This window comes from Neoarius graeffei, chromosome 23, assembly GCF_027579695.1.
Source record: "Neoarius graeffei isolate fNeoGra1 chromosome 23, fNeoGra1.pri, whole genome shotgun sequence".
Classification (NCBI taxonomy): domain Eukaryota; kingdom Metazoa; phylum Chordata; class Actinopteri; order Siluriformes; family Ariidae; genus Neoarius; species Neoarius graeffei.
In genome coordinates this window covers 8,635,505-8,661,344 of record NC_083591.1, presented here as the reverse complement: position 1 = coordinate 8,661,344, position 25,840 = coordinate 8,635,505, and positions in this window count along the sequence as shown.

Below are 25,840 nucleotides of genomic sequence, written 5' to 3'. Positions count from 1 at the left end.
ACTTTGGGAAAAGACAAAAAAAAAAATCCTGGATCTGCATGCATATCTGGATCCTGGATCCATGTACATATCCGGATTCGTATCAAAATTGAATCAATTGTTCCTTGGCCCATGGCCCACCCTTCCACCAAATTCCATCAAAATCTGTTCACTACTTTTCAAGTTACATTGGGAAAAGTCAAACAAATGTAGGTGAAAACGGTGGAGGTATAAATAACAATTTCATAAGACACTATCCCCCCCCCCTTGATATACGTAAAAGTTAATACAAAAAAGTGCAAGTATTATCATCTCAAATGATAAAAGATCTGGATAGCTTAGACTGCTCTAGAAAAAAAAAAAGATGTGGCATGTATGGAAAGCCCTTATACTAACCAGGATATAAGAGCTTAAAAGTAAAGGTTGTGAAATTACCCTGAAAATAGCCCAGGATTCATAGGGTTAACCCTTTCACCACTGCAGACCGCTATTCCAGTCACATTGTAGTTGGGAAATCCCTTCTGGAAAAAGTTATGCAGTGGTGAACGGGTTTATCTAATATTGTTGTGCATTCCTCCTCCACTTCAAAATACTATATCAATTTATGCCCCTTAGTTAAATCTCAGATTAGTATTGGCATCTTGGATTCAAGCTTGGATCAGTTAATATTAGCATTTTGTCCATCTTTGTAATTATAAGACATCAGTTTCTGTGAGTCAGAGAGGTGTTGGTGCCTCACGGCTCCTGTCTCACTGACACTGGATCTAATCTTGTTATTGATTTTGGATGTTACAAATACATGGCGATGAAGAGTGACAGTTTAACCTGAACCACTTCATTATCATGAAATGTGGTGCAATTTAATGATTGAGTAAATCACAAGCTGAAGGCAAATTACCAAAACACACAAACAAACATGAGCTTCAAGACGATGCCTCAGCCCTCTTGTCACTTAGTGCTGAGATCCAAATTGGCATGTGTGTGGTTTGATGGACATGTGGAGGCTTCATCCATCCAAAACTGCAGCGTAGATGCTGAGGAGGCAGGTTACATCACTAAACAAGAACAGTTGCCTTCTTTCACAATGTAGCTTTGGGATCATACCAAATATTGAGCTTCATTTCTGTTTGTTTGTGCATTTTTTTTAAAGTTCTGTCATAACACGAGGAATAAGGAATGGTTTTGCTCTCATTTTGCAAAACTCCGGTTCAGGACCTGCACTGGACATCAGAAGGTGGTGGGTTCAAATCCCAGGAATGCTAAAAAGCCTCTCTTAGGCTTTTTAACTGCTCAGACTGGAGTAGATTGAATTCAGCCTTGGATAAATGTGACTATAAAATGGATACATGTCATGAATGACCATTATGTTAATAATACATTAACAAGCACCAGATTTGTGAACAGATTGAAGAAGTGCGTAATTGTTGATCTAGAGAATTATTCTGTGATGATACGTCTTTAACATTTCAGGAAGGGGTTTCTGTTATCAGTACTTTGTAATAGAGGTAAAACAAAAGAGAATAAAAGAGAGGTTAGTGAGAGAATAGTTATTTATAGCTGTGATATAACGAAAATGAGAAATGGTTGGGAAATTCTCATCTCATCTCATTATCTCTAGCCACTTTATCCTGTCCTACAGGGTCGCAGGCAAGCTGGAGCCTATCCCAGCTGACTATGGGCGAGAGGCAGGGTACACCCTGGACAAGTCACCAGGTCATCACAGGGCTGACACATGGAGACAAACAACCATTCACACTCACATTCACACCTACGGTCAATTTAGAGTCACCAGTTAACCTAACCTGCATGTCTTTGGACTGTGGGGGAAACCGGAGCACCCAGAGGAAACCCATGCGGGCACAGGGAGAACATGCAAACTCCACACAGAAAGGTCCTCGATGGCCACGGGGCTCGAACCCGGACCTTCTTGCTGTGAGGCGACGGCGCTAACCACTACACTACCGTGCTGCCCTGGTTGGTAAATTATTTCTGTAATTTGTAAGAGGAATAAAACATGTCAAGAAAATAATCTGCTTTTTGTCAAGCTGCATCACAACATACAACAGTTGATTATTTTCCGATAACAGCATGGCTCTTTGTGTTTTATTCTTTACTCTATAGCAGCATAGTAAGTAATCACCAACTTTTTTTATTATTATTTAAAAGACCAATCTTGACTGACCAAGACCTATGAGCTGAACATTGGTAGAACATTTCTTTTCCCCTAGATGGTTTAAGTACTTTGCAAAAGCAATCTTTTCAGACATTGTGTCTCAACAGAAATGAAGATGCTATCAAGTCTTGATTAATGTCACAAATAAGAGCATCCATCCATCCATCTATTCATCCATCCATCCATTATCTGTAACTGCTTATCCTGTACAGGATCGCGGACAAGCTGGAGCCTATCCCAGCTGACTATGGGCGAGAGGCAGGGTACACCCTGGACAAGTCACCAGATCATCACAGGGCTGGCACATGGACACAAACAACCATTCACACTTACTTTCACACCTACGGTCAATTTAGAGCCACCAATTAACCTAACCTTATGTCTTTGGATTGTGGGGGAAACCGGAACACCCGGAGGAAACCCATGCAGACAGGGGGAGAACATACAAACTTCACACAGAAAGGCCCCCGTCAGCCACTGGGCTCGAACCCAGAACCTTCTTGCTGTGAGGTGACAGTGCTAACCACTACACCACCATGCCACCCCCTCCCAAGTCAAATGGCTAGTCTAAATTGGCCCTAGGTGTGAATGTACAGTATATCTCAGGTGGATTCCAGCTACATGTACTGTGATAGGCTACAGACCCCTTATGACCCTAACCAGGATCAAGATCCATCCATTATCTGTAACCGCTTATCCTGTTCAGGGTTGCAGGCAAGCTGGAGCCTATCCCAGTTGACTATGGGCGAGAGGCAGGGTACACCCTGGACAAGTCACCAGATCATCGCAGGGGTGACACATGGAGACAAACATCCATTCACACTCACGTTCACACCTACAGTCAATTTAGCACCACCAATTAACCTAACCTGCATGTCTTTGGACTGTGGGGGAAACCAGAGCACCTGGAGGAAACCCACGCAGACATGGGGAGAACATACAAACTCCACACAGAAAGGCCTCCGTTGACCGCTGAGCTCGAACCCAGAACCTTCTTGCTGTGAGGCAACAGTGCTAACCACTACACCACCGTACCGCCCCCAAATAAGAGCAACTAATCAGAATATTAGTCAAAGACTTTCTTCTATTTTTTTAAGGTTTCACATACAACGCTGTGCATTTCTTGAGTCTGTATTAATACAAATAACCAACGAATTTGCCCATCAAGCTTTTGAATTCATTTTGTAAGCTTGCCTAGCTAGTTATAACCAAAAACACAAACATGGGAGTGCACTGAAGCTTTTACTTGCATGATTATTCAAATTAATTAGTGATTCATAAGTAGGGATTTATGATACACTCTCAGAAAATAAAGTACATTACTGTACCTTTAGGGGTACAACAGCTTGTCACTGGATCAGTACCCTCTAAGGTATTGATTTGTACCCTTTATATACTGCTTGTAAACTTATGTACCTTTCTGGCCCTAAAAAGGTCCATATGTTTACTTTGAGGTACAATAATGAGCCCTAGGGGGTACATTAACATAGATCGTACCTTGAGGAACAGAAATGGACTCCTACTGTATGCCTATTTCTTACAGAGAAGAAGAACAAGCCTTTATTTATCACATGTGCACTCAAGCACAGACTTAAACACTGTGAAATTCCTGCACTGTATTTAACCCATCTGAAGCAGTGAACACACACATGTGCACACAAGTGAGCAACAAACACATGCACATACCCAGAGCAGTGGGCAGCTATGCTACAGCACCCAGGGAGCAGTTGGGGGTTAGGTGCCTTGCATAAGGGCACTTCAGCCCAACCTCAGGCCAAGGCTGCCCCATGTTAACCTAACCACATGCCTTTGAGCTGTAGGGGAAACCAGAGCATCCAGAGGAAACCCACACAGACAACATGCAAACTCCACACAGAAAGGTCCCCGTTGGCCACTGGGCTCAAACCCAGAACCTTCTTGCTGTGAGGCAACAGTGCTAACCACTACACTATCATGCCGCCCAGTAGCTGAGTGCTAAAGCAGGCATTCTTTTGGATTGCATTTATTTATTTATTTGTTTATTTTTTGATGAACATATTTAACCCACTGTCACAATTACAACTTTTTTTTTGTATAGAACATGACATGGAGCTTGTAGTTACCTCTGGCAACTTTGTTGGACGAGGTTATGTTTCCGCCTACATTTGTGACTTGCGAAAATCGGAGATTTTTGCAAGTATGTTGATTTGTCTGTTTGTTTGTTGGTGCTCTAGCGTCATCATTTCTTGACCAATCTTCACCAAAATGCACAGGACAACTCAGTAGGGTCACACAGAGACATCATTATTTTTGGTGGGTCAAGGTCACCAAGGTCATATCTTCTAAAAACACCTAATCGGCCATGACTTCCATTTCTTTGTGATTTTCTCAAGTATTGTGCTCTCCACAAATTTTTGTTTGTTTGTTTGTTTGCTGGGCGGCACGGTGGTGTAGTGGTTAGCGCTGTCGCCTCACAGCAAGAAGGTCCTGGGTTCGAGCCCCGGGGCCGGCGAGGGCCTTTCTGTGCGGAGTTTGCATGTTCTCCCTGTGTCCGCGTGGGTTTCCTCCGGGTGCTCCGGTTTCCCCCACAGTCCAAAGACATGCAGGTTAGGTTAACTGGGGACTCTAAATTGACCGTAGGTGTGAATGTGAGTATGAATGGTTGTCTGTGTCTATGTGTCAGCCCTGTGATGACCTGGCGACTTGTCCAGGGTGTACCCCGCCTTTCGCCCGTAGTCAGCTGGGATAGGCTCCAGCTTGCCTGCGACCCTGTAGAAGGATAAAGCGGCTAGAGATAATGAATGAATGAATGAATGCTTGTTTGTTTGTTCCCCAAGTAACTCAAAAAGTATTGAACAGATTTTGATGAAACTTTAAGGAAATGTGATCCCTGGACCAAGGAACAATTGATTAAATTTTGACACAAATCTGGATATGTATGCGGATCCATGGTAATTTCACGACCTTTACTTTTAAACTCTTATACCCTGGTTAGTATAAAGGCTTTCCAATTATGCTGCATCTTTTTTTTTTTCCAGAGCAGTCTAAGCTATCCAGATCTTCCATCATTTGAGATGATAATACTTGCATATTTTTTTGTATCAACCTTTACGTATATCAAGGGGGAAAAAATAGCATCTTATGAAATTATTTTTACCTCCACCAACTTTGTTGAAGGAGGTTGTGTTTTTGCCTCCATTTGCTTGACTTTTCCCAATGTAACTTGAAAAATAGTGAACAGATTTGGATGAAATTTGATGGAAAGGTGTGCCATGGGCCAAGGAACAATTGATTCAATTTTGATACAAATCCAGATATGTATGTGGATCCAGGACCAAGATATGCATGCAGGTCCAGGATTTTTTTCTCTGTTCCCAAAATAATTCCAAAAGTAGTGAAGAAATTTGGTGGAAAGGTGTGCCATGGGCCAAGGAACAATTGATTAAATTTTGACGCAAATCTGGATATGTATGCGGATCCAGGATTTTTTTTGGCTGTTCCTAACGTAACTCAAAAAGTAGTGAATGGATTTGGATGAAATTTGGTGTCCAGCTTTAGTATTATCCTCAGTTCAAGTGATTTGATTTTGATGTTGATAATACGTGGCTTGTTGGAGGTACACACTCTACTCTACTGAGTTGTTACTGTGTAATCATGTGTCTGGGAGAGAGTTAAAGAGAGAAGGAGAGAAAAGAGAAAAGTTTTGTTTGCGTGCATAACTCCAAAGCAAAGCCAGCACATTGTCTGAGACTTGTGCTAAATGAAGTGCTTGTTCTGGTAAATTACGTGATAGAGTCCTTGCTATTTGGCCGAGTTTATTTTTACCCATAAGTCCTGGCAACGCTGCCTGAATGGGGCAGGGCTGTTAATTGGCAGTGTTTTCCCTTGAATTAAGGCTCTGATTTCCTTCTGTTTGGTTTTCTCAGACACGCTAGAGGAGTGATAGGCGTTATTTGAGACAAATGAGCCAAAGTCATCACAGTGATACAATAAGTGAAAGATTGGGGAGAGAGAAACGCATGAACATATGGATTTATTAAAAAAATATAGAAAAGGAAACAGACCTGGAAGCTGTGAAAGGGGTCTTTGTTGATCCTTCAATAATGTGCAATCTTTAAATAACCTCAGGTTAGCACTGGAATGAGAGATTTTGATCAGAATTCTTCAGGGATGACAAATGGCATTGACATTTGCATTTGCAGCTATAGTAATGATATCTGCTTCCCCCTTTATATAAAGGAGTTATTTGAGTAGGCAGGTGTTAGCCATTTTTTAAAATACACATCTGAGTGCAATTTAATAAGCACGTGGACTGCTGAACTGCTCGTTTTCACATCTGCATCAGGTATTTTCTTCTCTGCTTGCCTTCTTGTAATGCCATTTGGTCAGCTCTTTAACTACTGTTGTAATAAAGGAAGCTTTGAGACGTTTGCGGATTAACATTATCTTCATGCTAATTCCGTTGAAGTCAATAATTATAGTACAGTTCAACACCCAGGCGTGGAAGTTCCATTGATGAGTAAATCCAAGATCATAATCAAAACCATGAAAAATTTGCACAGCGAAATTTGCAATGCGAATATTTTTTGTTCTGTTCTGTTGCGTGCTCATTACACTCTAATTTCCAACAGCCATGACTGTCAGTAGTGTCCTGAGTGAATGGTGGATTCATCTCGCAGTGATGAAGACAATAATTACAAACATGCTCTGAAGAAAGAGAAAGTTTCGGGTACAAACGACAGGGAGAGTTTAATAATCTCCTGAAATAGTTGAAGCTGAGAGACGGGATGCTGGACAACAAGAAATTAAGCAATGCTCACGGTGTTGTGTGTTCATGGGTTAAATAATAATCTCTCTCTCTCTCTCTCTTTCTATCTCTCTCTCTCTGTCAAATAGCACCACTCACTCGCATTCAGACTGCTTTGTGCGCTTGCAAATCTTCTGCTGACAGATACAAAATCTGAAAGTGAAATGAATAAATACTGCTTTCAAATCAAAAGACTGCACTCTTAATTAAATACAGGAATACACTACTGTTCAAAAGTTTGGGGTCACCCAGACAATTTTGTGTTTTCCATGAAAAGTCACACTTTTATTTCCCACCGTAAGTTGTAAAATGAATAGAAAATATAGTCAAGACATTTTTCTGGCCATTTTGAGCATTTAATCGACCCCACAAATGTGATGCTCCAGAAACTCGATCTGCTCAAAGGAAGGTCAGTTTTATAGCTTCTCTAAAGAGCTAAACTGTTTTCAGCTGCGCTAACATGATTATACAAGGGTTTTCTAATCATCCATTAGCCTTCTGAGGCAATGAGCAAACACATTGTACCATTAGAACCAGGGCTTTGAACCGGTTCAAGGAACGAAAACGAAAACCGGGAACTTTTTCTATTTCACATGGAACAGAAACGAAACCAGAAACTTTATTATTTTTTATGTTCCGGAACAGAAATGCTTATTAAAAATAATGGTAACCGGTTAATACCGGTTTTTATTTCGTTCCTCAAAGTTTCCGTAGCCTACAAATAAAAAAGTCATTCTTCTCCTGCACAAGTTTCTATGACCCGCTGGGGTTCACTTCCTGTGTGACGGTCGCTGATTGAATGGAGAGAGCGGGAAGGTGGACTACTATCACGTCTCCATTACTGAGTGTCTGAGCAAAGAAGAGCCTGAACGATGCAACCTCCCTATTGGCTGTTTTGTAAAAATGTATCAGTTGTTGCCCTTCCCACGGGAATCATCGCGGGCTCGAGAGACGAGACCTGACGAGTTAGTTCGTTGGTAGCAGAACAAAATGTCTGGACACAAATTGGGTTTTCAGAAAAGGAAAGAAAATAAACAGAGGGTCGAAAATACAAAAAAGGAGGCAGAAAATGAATAACAAGTTTTAAGGTAGGATAAATGGTTACTTTTCTGAGGCAGCCCGCCGTGGCTGCAGGCTTTCAGTTGTGTCATTGAATGGTTACTTTTCTGAGGCAGCCCGCCGTGGCTGCCTGCAGGCTTATTTATTATAGCCCATTTAGTTAAAATAGTTGATATAAAATGTTTATAGTTATAGTTATGTGATGGTTGTCCTGATTTAGACTGGTGTTTTTTTTTTGGGGGGGGTGTTGCGCGATGTTGCACCCGGGTCCAGATTAGGGCAGAACCGGCCCTGGCTACATTTCAGGTGTAGTTTGTTTTATGTATGTATGTACTTGCATAGATGTGTACTTGGTCTTCCAATATGGCGCCTAACAAAATCTCGCGGCGTGGTGACGTCATGCGGTAGCCCTCTATAGGGCCTGACTAGCCTTTGGTAACACACTAAACGAATTATCTTTCATTTTTGGCACTTTTTCTGTTTGTGTAGATGGGAAGACATACTGAGAATCCAAATTGCCAACATTTGAAATAATAATTGTTTTGAATTATTTCTTATCTTATTTAATGAAGGTTGTAATAGAATTAGCCTACATTTGGCTTAAGCTGGATGAGACAGAGACATAATTTTATAGCCATTTGTTAAACAGCTGACAGGGAACGTAATTAACCGTTCCGGGAACGAAATTTTTTTTTTCTAACCGGTTCGGGAACGTCTATTTAATGGTGGAACCCAAAACCGGAAACGTTAAAATTCCGTTTCTGTTCGGAACGAACCAATAGGAAAAAAATTCTGGTTCAAAGCCCTGAAGAACACTGGAGTGATAGTTGCTGGAAATGGGCCTCTATACACCTATGGAGATATTGCACCAAAAACCAGACATTTGCAGCTAGAATAGTCATTTACCACATTAGCAATGTATAGAGTGGATTTCTGATTAGTTTAAAGTGATCTTCATTGAAAAGAACAGTGCTTTTCTTTCAAAAATAAGGAAATTTCAAAGTGACCCCAAACTTTTGAACGGTAGTGTACAACTACTATCGCCACGTGATGTCTTTTACGCACAACGTGATTAGTTGATGCCTTTATTTGCGGTGTAAAAGCTCAGAAAAATCGACCTCGGTGCAAAAAATGTTTGTTTTTTTTCCGGTGTGGAATATTCATGTAATATTATATGGACACAAGTGTTTTACTGGGAAATACACAACTCGTATTTTTCATCCGAGCTACATCCGGGACATGGAGAACCAAAGCCGTGACATAAGTCTCTATATACCACTCATGAAGAAATCGATGATTGAGTTGTTTTGATAATTTTGGGTACTTTTTGTTTGTGAATGTGTCTATATAATAAAAAGAAAATCACAAGTTGACTTGAAGATATGAATTATATCTTCTCGTGTTGAAAAACTCGCATTTTTCATATGAAATACATCATGGCTCTGATCGACATATTTAAGTTATTCCATGAAATCAAGTCATACATGAGCTGATAGCCGATGAGGCGCGTAGCACCTAGTCGGCTATAAGCCATGTACGACGAGATTGAGTGGAATAACCTGTACTCGAGTTGAGGGGGGATGGGGGGATGCCATCCCCCCTGGAATAAAAAATGGTCAAAATCATCCCCCCTCCCTTCCCTTGAGCAATTTTATCAATAAATGTGGACATTACTTTTATTTAACATTGGAATTAGAAATGCCATTCCACGTAGCTTTGCTGAAACTGAGCAGACAATAAGCTACTGCAAGAGAGGGCACATGCAAGCGAATCGTTTGAGGAGGTGACATTCAGTTGGGGTTCCGTTATTTTTGATTTCATTCGGCGTCAGTGACAGCAACGGATTGCAGCATCATGGCCAAGCGGAGTGGACAGCAAGACCTAAGCAAGTTCGGATTTAAGATCGCAAGAAAAAACATTTCAGGAGGTAAGTCAAGAGTTACGAATATCAGTCACACTTTCTGTGAGCCCACTATCATGCTGTAAAGTTACCGATATGGAACATATCTGTGAAGATACTCAGTCGTCCAGGTACATAGTAATCTGTGGTTGGTAGAAGAGAGCAACTGGACTTGCTTGAAAAGTCTTGAAGACGTTTCGCCTCTCGTCCGAAAGGCATCATCAGTTCTGTCTGTCTAATAGGGAGTATCAAGTATTTATCCTCTCATGGATCATAATAGAATCCAAATCAGAATGCTGATGGCTGCATTGAAGGTGGCTGATAGATGTCATAGACCCCACCTCTGTTCAGTGATGGTCGTTCCAGGCTGACAAAATTGAACGATCCTCTCTGGCTAAGATGTCTGCCAGTTTTCTGGAAGTCCTCTCATACTCCCGCACTAGTCGAAGGGTACTCATCCCAAAGTGTGTAGAAACATATCTGTGAAGATACTCAGTCGTCCAGGTACATAGTAATCTGTGGTTGGTAGAAGAGAGCAACTGGACTTGCTTGAAAAGTCTTGAAGACGTTTCGCCTCTCGTCCGAAAGGCATCATCAGTTCTGATGATGCCTTTCGGACACAGATTACTATGTACCTGGACGACTGAGTATCTTCACAGATATGTTTCTACACACTTTGGGATGAGTACCCTTCGACTAGTGCGGGAGTATGAGAGGACTTCCAGAAAACTGGCAGACATCTTAGCCAGAGAGGATCGTTCAATTTTGTCAGCCTGGAACGACCATCACTGAACAGAGGTGGGGTCTATGACATCTATCAGCCACCTTCAATGCAGCCATCAGCATTCTGATTTGGATTCTATTATGATCCATGAGAGGATAAATACTTGATACTCCCTATTAGACAGACAGAACTGATGATGCCTTTCGGACGAGAGGCGAAACGTCTTCAAGACTTTTCAAGCAAGTCCAGTTGCTCTCTTCTACCAACCACAGATTACCGATATGGAACCTAATTTGTGGGCGGCGGATAACAACACAGCTATCATAATGAATGTTAGTTTGGAGTCTAGCCAGCTATCGATAGCTTACTCAGGTTCATGTTAGCTTTGATTTCTTGCATAAGGCCATTAATTTAATCAGCCTGGACGTTCGTTTGTTATTCTTCAGGCAACAAAAAGTGTTATTCAAGACAGGAAGGCTAAAATAAACGACACTAGCAGTTTTGAAGGCTTCATTGCCTCATTAGAGAGCCGGTCACAACATGTAAGGCTGATTTACAATTTACTGTTGCTTGTTTTAGCTTATTGTTTACCTACCTACGGTACCTCTGCATTTAACTCAATGTTCCCAATGTTCAGCTTTGAATAAAAATTCTATTGACTCGATATGAAAAGATTCAGTTGTTCATTTACATTGCCTGCTGAGGTTTTAATAAATTATTTACCAAACGATTTAAAAGGAAGCCCCGGGGCCGGCGAGGGCCTTTCTGTGTGGAGTTTGCATGTTCTCCCCGTGTCCGTGTAGGTTTCCTCCGGGTGCTCCGGTTTCCCCCACAGTCCAAAGACATGCAGGTTAGGTTAACTGGTGACTCTAAATTGAGCGTAGGTGTGAATGTGAGTGTGAATGGTTGTCTGTGTCTATGTGTCAGCCCTGTGATGACCTGGCGACTTGTCCAGGGTGTACCCCGCCTTTCGCCCGTAGTCAGCTGGGATAGGCTCCAGCTTGCCTGCGACCCTGTAGAAGGATAAAGCGGCTAGAGATAATGAGATGAGATGAGATGAGATGAGATGAGATGAGATTTAAAAGGAGCCTACCATGACTATGAAGTTACACTTCAAATTTGTCATCTGCATTTCACCCTAATATGGAGAATGTGGTCGGTATGTCAGCCAGGAGACTGACTAAATAGGACACATGACATCCACACTGTGCATGTTTTACAGTAAAATACCAGTGTATTATTATTTTTTTTACAACAATAAAAAGGGTACACAGTGTATACGACACACTTTATCAGCACAAAATACTGTATGGCTGGTAAATGAACAAGGTCCACAGACCTATGTTGTGTGCAAACCCTCCTAAAAGCAAACCAGTTTCCCACCAACGGACCGACCGATGGGTCGACACGCGACTAAAAATTTCACCATCCCCCCTGGTTTGATTTTACAACTCGACCACTGGGAATAACTGTTTTATTTTATCAACATTCACTGGATTTTGAGAAACGGAGCATTTTTATTTTTTGCAAATTCGATGAATAAAAACTTTATACAAAACGTCCGACAAAATCATTTCCGCTTAGAATGTAAACAAACCGGTGAAATGACAGGAGCAATTTGTGAAAAATGCTACAATAATAATAATAATAATTCTTGAAAAATAAAAAAAGATATGTTCTTAACATCAAATACTTTCATTCCATATTTTGTTGCTTTTTTTGCGGTTTTGTTTTCAAGTAGAGTTTTTATTTCGTCCTCAATTGGTTCAGCAACACTCTCCGCCATTTTGGTTTTCTCTACTCACGGTACATGAGATTATAGTCTAGTAGTAGAGTAGCCAATCAGAACATGCGATTGCTCATATCCAGTGAATGTGGACAGAATATTTCACTCAGATGACGTTACTCCCAGTGTTTTCCCGCTGACTTGGCACTCGGTGTCAAAGTGGCGAACCGGTTCAAAATTAAAATTATTTTGATTAACTTGCATATTTATTAATTTTTTTGTGGATGTGCTTATATAATATAAAGCACATTACACTGTGGTGCGAAGATATGAAGTTTATCTTCTCGTGTTGAAAATATTTTCACTCGTTCGCGTCGCTCAATCGTGAACATGTTCACCATTCAAAGATAAACTTCATCTCTTCGCACAACCGTGTAATATCCTCTATCCGTGTGAAGTCACTCATAACAAAAACAACAGTTCAAAAAGAAATATATTAACATACGAATTAATTGCACGAAGAAAAAAAAACACCTGTGGTGTTTAAAGGTGTTGAGTCTTCAGGACAGAAGAGACGCTTTGTGTCTACGGATTCAACGTAACATGACAAGTTGTATTTTTTAAACAAAAATAAGAGACAAAACACAGGTTGGTGAATGAACGATTGTTTATAGCTAACTTGACAGCATGATAACAGGAGCTAGCTTGTTTTTGAGGGCCTTCTTCAATGAAACGTAAGTATAAATGAGTGTATCGTTCTTCAAACAAATAAAACAAGTCATCACTGCTGAGTAACTGTGGTATAAGAAGAATAAAACACTTCAAGATCGAGTTCAGCTTGGTAAATGTAACTCTGCTGTATCGCACCACCCTGTCGTTTATTATTTTCCTACAACAGCGTGCCTCTACGTGTTTTATTCCGATGTGAACCAGAAATCCTGACTCTTCATCTCAAATTGTTTGGTTTCAGGTTTGTTTCAGTTCTATTTATAAAATGAAAATATACTTTTTACAAAGATTCATTAGATTCCTTGATTGATTGATTGATTGATTGATTGATTGATTGATTGATTCGTAATAATTGGAATAACTTTAATGTAATAATAGTAACTGTAGCGGGAGTAGCATTGAAGGAACTGAAGATTTGTTCTAACATCCTGACATTTCGTTCATTTTCTGCACATGGACACATGCTTTAATGCTGGACATCATGTTGTTGAGTGCTTTTGAGTGCGGGGAAGCCATGGCTTAATGGTTAGCAAAGCAGCTTGGTACTAAAAGGTTGCTGGTTTGATTCCCTGGACCAGCAGGAATGGCTGAAGTGCCCTTGAGCAAGGCATATAACCCCCAACTGCCCCCTAGGCAGCTCTGGTTATGTTGTATGTCGCGCTGGATAAAAGTGTCTGCTAAACGCTATTAATGTAATGCAATGCTTTAAACTCCAGGTGATGGACAGAGACATGAAGTTGAAGTGGAGGTTTGTTTAATTACAGTGCTTCTTATACTTCTACCAGAACTCCTATTGCTCACTCAAGCACCTGTGATGAGGTTGCCTGGATACAAAGAGTCCTTTTTTCTGTCATCACGCATTGCAATGTTTTTACACACACACATACATACAACGTACCCCTCCCTCATTTTTTCTTCCTCCAGATGCACCGATATCTCCTCATTCCCTCTCTTTGCTCTTGTCTCCACAAACAGATTGGCAAAAAGCGCAGACATTTTGATCAGATTTCAAAGAGGCCATTTTCATTTTTGTGTAATCACGCCTCAAGCCTCTGCACTTGAAATTCAGCCCATGTCCTTTTCCAGGAGTGATTTATGGTGTTTGGTAGGCCGGCGAGGGATCACCGTTGTGCAGAACAGCTTCTTTGATCTAATGCATTTAAGTTTCTTTCTCGCCACGCCTCACGTTCTCCACTCCACTTGTCTTTTCCTTTGTTATAGTTCACCGGGGATTTTCATTTCATTTTGGTAGGAGTGTGTTTCGCATCAGTGTTTGTGTCACTGCATGTAGACTGTGAGGCTGGATAATTCTTTGATCACCTGTAAGTTCTGCACAGGGGAAATATTATGTATTCTGGTTGTATTTCCTCTGTTTAAAGGGTAGAAAAGTCAGTCAGGTTGGATTTAATAGCAACACAAGTGCAACTTGTATGTTAAAATAGTCAATAAATCTCAAGCTCAAGCAATATAAATAAGTTTAAGTGAAAGGGCATGGAATGAGGACCTGGAATAATGAATGAGAATGTGACGGGAAAAAGAGGAATGGGTAAACAGTGTGTGTGTGTGTATGTGGGGGGGGGGGACCCATCATACATTTTTTGATTACTGATGTGTTGGTGACTTAAACCAGGACCAAAATATGTTTACATCTCGTTCAGTCATTCATAAAACCAGGTCTTTTACAAATTACTTGTTTTGCCTTGTGCTCCTTGTAGAATTTATGAAATATTTCTGACTTTTTTCACTCTTCATCCATTGCTATTCTCTAGTTAATTATCTTTATCATTAAAATAATTTGGAAAGTGTTCAAATTGACACTTCATTGTAGTTTTTTTGGTCATAATTTGGCCCAGTTTGGCCAATTTTCCACCTAATTTCATCAAAATCCATTCACTACGTTTTGAATTACATTGGGATCAAGATTTTTTTTTTGCCTTTTCCCAATGTAACTCAAAAATTATTGAATGGATTTTGATGAAATTTGGTGGAAAGGTGAGCCATGGGCCAAGGAACAGTTGAATAGATTTTGATGCAAATCCGGATATGTATGTGGATCTAGGATTTTTTTTTTTTGCCTGTTCCCAATGTAACTCAAAAATTAGTGAACGGATTTGGACGAAATTTGGTGTACAGCTTTAGTATTATCCTAGGTTCAAGTGATTTGAGTTTGATGTTGATAATATGTGGCTTGGTGGAGATATTCGGTCTACTTATTGGTCATAATTTGGCCAAAATTCTCTCTTGCTTTTTTTTTTTTACCTCCATCAAGTTTGTTGCCTCCGTTTTCATTCTAGATCCACATACATATCTAAATTTGTATCAAAATCTAATCAATTGTTCCTTATCCCATGGTTCAGCTTTCCACCAAATTTCATCAAAATCCATTCACTACATTTTGAGTTACATTGGGATCAAGAATTTTTTTTTTCCTTCTCCCAACATAACTCAAAAATTATTGAATGGATTTTGATGAAATTTGGTGGAAAGGTGAGCCATGGGCCAAGGAAGAATGCTTTCAATTTTAATGCAAATCTGGATATGCATGTAGATTCAGGATTTTTTTTTTTTGCCTGTTCTGAATGTAACTCAAAAATTAGTGAATGGATTTGGATGAAATTTGCTGTACAGCTTTAGTATTATCCTAGGTTCAAGTGATTTGAGTTTGATGTTGATAATGTGGCTTGGTTGAGATATTCGGTCTACTTATTGGTCATAATTTGGCCAAAATTTTCTTTTGCTTTTTTTTTTACCTCCACCAAGTGTGTTACCTCCATTTTCATTCTAGAGCCACATACATATCTAGATTTGCACCAAAATCTAATCAATTGTTCCTTATCCCATGGTTCACCTTTCCACCAAATTTTATCAAAATCCACTCACTATGTTTTGAGTTACGTTGGGATCAAGATTTTTTTTCCCTTTTCCCAGCATAACTCAAAAAGTTACAAAAATTAATTTTGATGAAATTTGGTGGAAAGGTGATCCATGGGCCAAGGAACAATTGATTTGATTTTTAATGCAAATCTGGATATGTATGTGGATCCAGGATTTTTTTGGTTTCTTCTCAATGTAACTCAAAAAGTAGTGAACAGATTTGGATGAAATTTGGTGTACAGCTTTAGTATTATCCTAGGTTCAAGTGATTTGAGTTTGATGTTGATGATATGTGTCTTGGCAGAAGTACACACTCTACCAAGTGCCCTTCTAGTTTTAACTATTTTTGGATGAAATTTCCATGCCTAATAAATCTAGCTGACTTTAAGCTAACTAAGTTGAACATAAATTGATAGATTTTATTTCACATGTTTAAACATGAAAGCAAGGGCATGATGTCAGAGCATCTTTCAGGTTGGAAAATGAAAGGGGCTGGCTCACCCTTCCAAGAAACCTTGGCATTCATTCACTGTTTTACATCCATGGATATTCCACTGTTTGAAAAATAATCCTCAAGAATTCAGCAATATCTGGAGCCATCGATCATAAATTCTAACATAAAATTGAAGATATTTGGTCAAAGTGTGAATATTTTGAATTATTTTAATCAACCCAATCCGTTTTCATTTGGTTGTTTTTCTTGTAATGGACCAGAACTACACGAAGGAAATAAAATATCCAGCATATTCGACTCAAAATGTCCAAATATGATATGTAGATTAAGAAAAAGTTTTAGATGGATTTCAAAGGGAACACTAACAGTACATTTGCTGAGGTTTTACTGCACAGAGAGCTAGCAAAGTAGCAGTCACACGCTTTCAAAACAAAAACAATGAATTGGATTCTGGGAAAGGTATGTCGGCCCTTTAAGAGGATAAGAACATTTACTAATATGAGCTCAGAGAAGGGGCGGGGCTTCCAGGGATTATCAGTTATTATTCTATCCACATTCACTGGATATGAGCAATCATGCACTCTGATTGGTTACTCTACTACTAGGCTATCAGCTCATATACCATGAGTAGAGAAAAACAAAATGGCGGTGCCTGTTGCTGAACCAACCTAGGATGAAATAAAGACTCTACTTGAAAACAAAACACCCAAAAATACAAAAAAAAGCAACAAAATATGGAATGAAAGTATTTGATCGTAAGAATGTAGCTTTTTTATTTTTCAAGAATTATTATATTATAGCATTTTCCACAAATTGCTACTGTCATTTTGCCAGTTTGTTTACATTCTAAGCAGAAATTATTTTGTCGGACGTTTTGTAAAAACGTTTTTATTTGTCGAATTTGCAAAAAATAACAATAAAAATGCTCTGTTTCTCAAGATCCAGTGAATGTCGATAGAATAAAACAGTTATTCCACTCAGTCTTGTCGTACATTGTTTATAGCCAACTCAGTGCTACGTGCCTCACCAGTTATCAGCTCATGTACGACTCGATTTCATGGATTAACTGTTAAATATCCGAGAGTTCAAAATACCGACACAATTCCAGATTGTTCTGTCAATAGGATCTACTTACTTTCCTGTCCACTCATGTCACATCGAATCATGATATTTTCGTTGTTGATTTTTTTTAAAAACAAGTCGTGTTGACAGGTCACCAATCAGACCAGAGAGGGTCAATTTAAATAAATAAATAAATAAATAAATAAATACACTACCGTTCAAAAGTTTGGGGTCACTTTGAAATGTCCTTATTTTTGAAAGAAAAGCACGGTTCTTTTCAATGAAGATCACTTTAAACTAATCAGAAATCCACTCTATACATTGCTAATGTGGTAAATGACTATTCTAGCTGCAAATGTCTGGTTTTTGGTGCAATATCTCCATAGGTGTATAGAGGCCCGTTTCCAGCAACTCTCACTCCAGTGTTCTAATCAGAGATGGGACCAAGTCACACATGTGCAAGTCTCAAGTAAGTCTCAAGTCTTAACCTTCAAGTCCCAAGTCTTTTTTGTCTTGGGCAAGTCAAGTCAAGTCAAGTCACAGGCTATGTCAAGTCAAGTCAAGTCAAGTCCTATAATAAGTCAAGTCAAGTCCAAGTCAAGTCACCTTAGGCGTATTGGCATAATTTTAGCAGCAGAATATGAATTTAATACATTGAAAAGGCAATACATAAGTAAATGTCAGTAAACATCCCTGGCACATGTGCCCAACCTGTTAAATATTTGCATTTTAAATACTCATGTTCTGTAAAATACATCATGGAATAAAACAAAACAGTAATAATGTCACAAAGTTATTTATTGATGGCAAAATTGATTGCAATATTGAAAGCCAACTAAGTTTCTCACATTGTCATCAGCCAACAAGACAGTCTGGCTAATGTACACGAACACACACGAATTTGTACTGCTCATGAACGTGTACATGTTCACAAGCTGACCATTAGCTTAACCCTGAAACAGAACAACAGGGTTGGAAGCTGCTTATGTTATTCAGCATCACGACTGCAAAGTGCACAATCAACTTACTACTACTGATATACAATATCATTAAACTTGACGTAACTACATTGCTTACCAGCATTTACATAAGAATTTCACAATAATAAACTGAATCCCTAGCTACATCTGCAACGGCTAAAATCCTCCTACCGCTCACTCTCGTGGCTAACATTGGCTAACGAGGAGTTTAGCTGCTATCACCAAATAACAACACATTAATAAACTTACTGGGCAGAATGGATCTTCAAATGCCGGACGAAATTGGAGGTCGTGGTCTGGCTGTCAGAAATAGTCACGTTGCAAATCTTGCACTGCGCCGTTCGTCGTTTACCTTCTAGGCAGTAGCCCTTGAAGCCGAAAGTGAAGACTCTTGGGATGGCTGACATGATGATATGATGTGAAATCTGTGAACACATCGTGGCATGGGGCGTGGTATATAGCCCATGCAGAGAGCGTGCCTGATGGACAGGGCAGTGACAACGCAACGGCAGTGCAATCAAAATTACTGAAGTATGTGCATATTACATTTTATTTTCACAATAAAAACACGATGGAAATAACACTCAAGTCATTGTGTGTCAAGTCAAGTCAAGTCCCGAGTCTTAAACTTCCAAGTCCGAGTCAAGTCTCAAGTATTTTCATGTTTTGTCAAGTCAAGTCACAAGTCATGAAAACAGTGACTCGAGTCGACTCAAGTCCAAGTCCCCAAGTCTCAAGTCCCCACCTCTGGTTCTAATGGTACAATGTGTTTGCTCATTGCCTCAGAAGGCTAATGGATGATTAGAAAACCCTTGTACAATCATGTTAGCACAGCTGAAAACAGTTTAGCTCTTTAGAGAAGCTATAAAACTGACCTTCCTTTGAGAAGATTGAGTTTCTGGAGCATCACATTTGTGGGGTCGATTAAATGCTCAAAATGGCCAGAAAAATGTCTTGACTATATTTTCTATTCATTTTACAACTTATGGTGGTAAATAAAAGTGTGACTTTTCATGGAAAACACAAAATTGTCTGGGTGACCCCAAACTTTTGAACGGCAGTGTAAATCTGTGAAAAAAATAAAAATAAAAAAAAACCCACTGCCCTTCTAGCCCTAGTATCTTGATGAGTTGTGTTCAATTTACTCATGTATGTAAATGTATGCAACAAGGGATCTGCTACAGAAGGCAACCTGGAGTCACTGATTTATAGCCTGTGATTTTCAGACGTTTATATTAATAATCTTCGTTACTGTATTTTTTTCCAAGTAGACGGTTTGATCTGCTGAAATAATTCACTGGATCTACTTCTAAACCAGAGTGTGCAAGTTGATGATGTGTTGCTATTGCTAATGAATTTTAAATTAATTCAAAATTTTAAAAAAATGTTAAAATGGTCTAGAAAAATAATCTACAGTATGTGATGGTGAAACTACTGAAATAAAAACAAAGCAACTTATTGAATGTATGGATGTTTTAAGGAATTTAAAAGAGTGGTGAAAAGTTCCTTCATGGTACAGTAAATACTTAGGCTTTGTTCTTTTTATTTTTAATATTTATTTTTTCAACATTTTTTTTCTTTATCATGTTCTTTTTATCATATTATTTATTAGAATCTAACTGGTTACTTAAGTCTAGTTTTTAATGATATGTAGTTTATTATATCATCATGCATACTGTATGTACAGTGGTGCTTGAAAGTTTGTGAACCCTTTAGAATTGTCTATATTTCTACATAAATATGACCTAAAACATCATCAGATTTTCACACAAATCCTAAAAGTAGATAAAGAGAACCCAGTAAAACAAATGAGACAAAAATATTATACTTGCTCATTTATTTATTGAGGAAAATGATCCAATATTACATATCTGTGAGTGGCAAAAGTATGTGAACCTCTAGGATTAGCAGTTAATTTGAAGGTGAATTTAGAGTCAGGTGTTTTCAATCAATGGGATGACAATCAGGTGCGAGTGGGCACCCTGTTTTATTTAAAGAACAGGGATCTATCAAAGTCTGATCTTCACAGCACATGTGTGTGGAAGTGTATCATGGCATGAACAAGGAAGCTTTCTGAGGACCTCAGAAAAAGCATTGTTGATGCTCATCAGACTGGAAAAGGTTACAAAACCATCTTGAAAGAGTTTGGACTCCACCAATCCACAGTCAGACAGATTGTGTACAAATGGAGGAAATTCAAGACCATTGTTAACCTCCCCAGGAGTGGTTGACCAACAAAGATCACTCCAAGAGCAAGGCGTGTAATAGTCGGCGAGGTCACAAAGGACCCAGGGTAACTTCTAAGCAACTGAAGGCCTCTCTCACATCGGCTAATGTTCATGAGTCCACCATCAGGATAACACTGAACAGCAATGGTGTGCATGGCAGGGTTGCAAGAAGAAAGCCACTGCTCTCCAAAAAGAACATTGCTGCTCATCTGCAGTTTGCTAAAGATCACATGGACAAGCCAGAAGGCTATTGGAAAAATGTTTTGTGGACGGATGAAACCAAAATAGAACTTTTTGGTTTAAATGAGAAGCATTATGTTTGGAGAAAGGAAAACACTGCATTCCAGCATAAGCACCTTATCCCATCTGTGAAACATGGTGGTGGTAGTATAATGGTTTGCGCCTGTTTTGCTGCATCTGGGCCGGGACGGCTTGCCATCATTGATGGAACAATGAATTCTGAATTATACCAGGAAATTCTAAAGGAAAATGTCAGGACATCTGTCCATGAACTGAATCTCAAGAGAAGGTTAGTCATGCAGCAAGACAACGACCCTAAGCACACAAGTCGTTCTACCAAAGAATGGTTAAAGAAGAATATAGTTAACGTTTTGGAATGGCCAAGTCAAAGTCCTGACCTTAATCCAATCAAAATGCTGTGGAAGGACCTGAAGCGAGCAGTTCATGTGAGGAAACCCACCAACATTCCAGAGTTGAAGCTGTTCTGTATGGAGAAATTGGCTAAAATTCCTCCAAGCTGGTGTGCAGGACTGATCAACAGTTACCGCAAATGTTTAGTTGCAGTTATTGCTGCACAAGGGGGTCACACCAGATACCGAAAGCAAAGGTTCACATACTTTTGCCACTCACATATATGTAATATTGGATAATTTTCCTCAATAAATAAATGACCAAGTATAACATAAATGTTATACTTGGTCATTTATTTATTGAGGAAAATAAATATCTACTTTTAGGACTTGTGTGATACTCTGATGATGTTTTAGATCATATTTATGCAGAAATATAGAAAATTCTAAAGGGTTCACAAACTTTCAAGCACCACTGTATATATTTTTTTCAACTTTTCCAGAGTCCTACTGAAAATCATATTGTATGACGTAGGTCTTCTGAATAAAGATCACTGAGAATGTAAAGGTTAACTGAATGATGCTAAATGCTGTTACTCGTACTGTTTTTGGAGATTATTTCATGCAGGTGATTGCCACGTCTGTTCACCTCACACTTTTCAAGGACATCATATTTCACAGTTTATCTGCATCAGATCGCAGCATCCTCGTGTTTAAAAAAAAAAAAGTCTCTCTCGTGCCAGGATCTGGTCTTTCCAGGCAGTCTCTTGTCCCAGTACGACCCAACTCCTTGAGGCATATGGGTGCAAATCTCCATTTCAGTATCCTTCAGCCTCTCACCTATTATATAGCTAGGGTTACAGTGGGGGGCGGGTCCTCTGGTAACCACAAGAGTTTGACTTCCCCACTCACATCTGTATTGCAGCGTGCCTTGCCAGATGGCAGCAGGTCCCATTTTTATGACAGTCTTTGGTATGACCTGACCATGAGTAGAACTCGCGACCTCCCGGTCGAAAGATGGACACGCTAATCACTAGGCCAACTCATGGTTATCCTCGTGTAATCACATCCGCCAAATCCAACATCTCAGAAACTCTGACTCAGTCTCGTTCTACCATTGGCAAGTTCACATATTGACTCAGAAATACCACACACACACACACACACACACACACACACACACACACACACATTTGACATAGTTATTAATACAGCTAATTCATTCTATCCTTCACCTAAATCTATCCCTAAACTTAACCTCAGTAACCAAAAGGAAGCCATTTATTTTTTTAATAAAAAAAAAAAATCTGCAGTTTTTGAAAGAAAAAAATGGCAGTTTTCTTTGTAGGGACCAACAAAATATCCCCGCAATGTCAAAAAAAGAAAAAAGTCAATAGTCTTGTCCTGGCTGATCCTGAAGAGAAAACTTTTTTTCAAAGCAAAAAATTCAGTTTTTCATCTCATCTCATGATCTCTAGCCGCTTTATCCTGTTCTACAGGGTCGCAGGCAAGCTGGAGCCTATCCCAGCTGACTACGGGCGAAAGGCGGGGTACACCCTGGACAAGTCGCCAGGTCATCACAGGGCTGACACATAGACACAGACAACCATTCACACTCACATTCACACCTACGGTCAATTTAGAGTCACCAGTTAACCTAACCTGCATGTCTTTGGACTGTGGGGGAAACCGGAGCACCCGGAGGAAACCCACGCGGACACGGGGAGAACATGCAAACTCCACACAGAAAGGTCCCTGTCGGGTGCTGGGCTCGAACCCAGACCTTCTTGCTGTGAGGCGACAGCGCTAACCACTACACCACCGTGCCGCCCAACTTCAGTTTTTATTTTAAAAAAAGAAAGAAAATTAATAAGGCGGCACGGTGGTGTAGTGGTTAGCGCTGTCGCCTCACAGCAAGAAGGTCCTGGGTTCGAGCCCCGTGGCCGGCGAGGGCCTTTCTGTGCGGAGTTTGCATGTTCTCCCCGTGTCCGCGTGGGTTTCCTCCGGGTGCTCCGGTTTCCCCCACAGTCCAAAGACATGCAGGTTAGGTTAACTGGTGACTCTAAATTGACCGTAGGTGTGAGTGTGAATGGTTGTCTGTGTGTCAGCCCTGTGATGACCTGGCGACTTGTCCAGGGTGTACCCCGCCTTTCGCCCGTAGTCAGCTGGGATAGGCTCCAGCTTGCCTGCGACCCTGTAGAAGGATAAAGCGGCTAGAGATAATGAGATGAGATGAGATTGTGGGTTGACTCTCATTAAAACAGGATAGGTGTTATAACTTTTGCAACATACATGTACATGCATGCATTTTCACTGATAAAATGTAAAAGGCTAAATAATCAGATGAACTGAGACAATCACATTCTGAAGCAAATTTAATAATCTTATACCGGTAACTTATAAGATTAAGTTATAAGATGAACTTATAAGGGTGGCACGGTGGTGTAGTGGTTAGCACGGTCGCCTCACAGCAAGAAGGTTCCGGGTTCGAGCCCAATGGCCGGCGAGGGCCTTTCTGTGTGGAGTTTGCATGTTCTCCCCGTGTCTGCGTGGGTTCCCTCTGGGTGCTCTGGTTTCCCCCACAGTCCAAAGACATGCAGTTAGGTTGACGTGGGGTGGCCTTGGGCTGAGGTGCCCTTGAGAAAGGTACCTAACCCCTGACTGCTCCCCAGGTGCTGTGTGTGGCTGCCCACTGCTCTGGGTGTGTGTGTTTACTGCTTCAGATGGGTTAAATGCAGAGGATGAATTTCACTGTGCTCAAAGTGTGCATGTGACAAATAAAAGTTTCTTCTTCTTCTAACTTAAACATACAATAGAAGTTACATGTATTAATCTAAATGCAGGTAAATAACAAGTTTTGTTGGTGTGTATCCAAATGAGAGTTGCATCTTACCCATCTGCGTTCTCACTTCTTGAAGGCCGACCTTGTGGCTGATTGTTTTGAAACAATCTGACTTTCAGTTGTTCATTCAGTTCTCCATTCATTCGCTTCCTCCACGTACGAGTGAGATATTGCTGCTGAGGCAAGCATATCCAGCAGAGAAATCAGACGGCTGGTCCACTCATTCTCCATTTTCTCTATACTGAATACTCCGCCATTACTGCTCAGCTCAGGCAATGACTAAAACCCGGGACGGGACAGGATGTCACCGGTTTTAGCAACAACTGCGGGGAGGTCACTGCCCGAGTGATATTATGTCACATCACGTCACATTCCATCCTGGGTTTTAGCAACAACCCTCAGCTCACACTCCAGGAGAAGTGGTTCAACTGAACTTACTTTTCTTTTCTTGTAGTTTTCTTTTCCTTTAATTGTTGGTACTGCACTCTCTTTCAATACAGGCTTTTAGCCAACGGTCCTCAACAGATCAGAGGTCTCGTACGAGTCTTCAGTAAAATGTGCAGAGCAGAGGAGAGACCACTTCATAGGTGCCCAATGTGCCCGTGAACTTCTCGCAAAACGTGTCCAAGTCTTTGCAGTTTAAACATTCTTGGGCCATGAATGCAACATACTGTAAATCCTTCTGTCGTGTTGCTGCACCTGCCAGCAACACATCTACATGACATGGCGATAAATTAGCTCAATATAGAAGCTCAAAGTTGCAGTCAGCTCTGTGTTTTAGTATAGTGAAAATAGCAATGAGACCGATAGACTTCCTGCGGTGATGTCACAGATGTCAAGGTCATTCACTCAGACCGCTACCTGTATAAATCACTTTAATCGTAAAAAATACTATATTAGATTTATTGTTAACACTTAAAACTATTCCTATGCCATTGGTGAGGTCTCAAGGCATTTATAAACAAAAAGTGAGGCCATGGTTCTGCATATCTCCTTTAAGCTTTGGTTTAGTTCGTTTTGACACTTCTTTGAAAGTTTTAGGGAGATTTAAATTTGAAAGATTACTGTCAGTGTGTGACGCCATGTTGTTTTAGTTTGTTGTCCACAGAGTGGGACTTTGTGTAAGAGTGGCCAGAAAAAAGCCATTGCTGAAGAAAACACTTTTGAAGTTTGCCCAACAGCATGTGGCAGACTCCGCAAACACATGGAAGAAGAGTCTCTGGTCAAATGAGACAAAAATTGAACTTTTTGGCCATCAAGGGAAATGCCATGTGTAGTGCAAACCCAACACCCTGAGAACACCATTCCTACAGTGAAGCATGGTGGTGGCAGCATCATACTGTGGGGATGTTTTTCATCTGCAGGTACAGGAAAGCTGGTCAGGACTGAAGGAAAGATGGATGGCACTAAATAGAGGGCAGTTCTGGAGGAAAAGCTGTTTGAGTCAGCCAGGGGTTTGAGACTGGAACGAAGGTTCACGGTCTAGCAGGACAATGACCCTAAACATACTGCTAAAGCTACACTGGAGTGGTTTAAAAGGAAACATTTAAATGTCTTGGAATGGCCTAATCAAAGCCCAGACCTCAATTCAATTGAGAATCTGTGGCATAACTTGAAGATTGCTGTACACCAACGCAACCCATTTAACTTGAAGGAGTTGGAGCAGTTTTCCCTTGAAGAATGGGCAAAAATCCCAGTGGCTAGATGTGCTAAGCTAATAGAGACATACGGTAC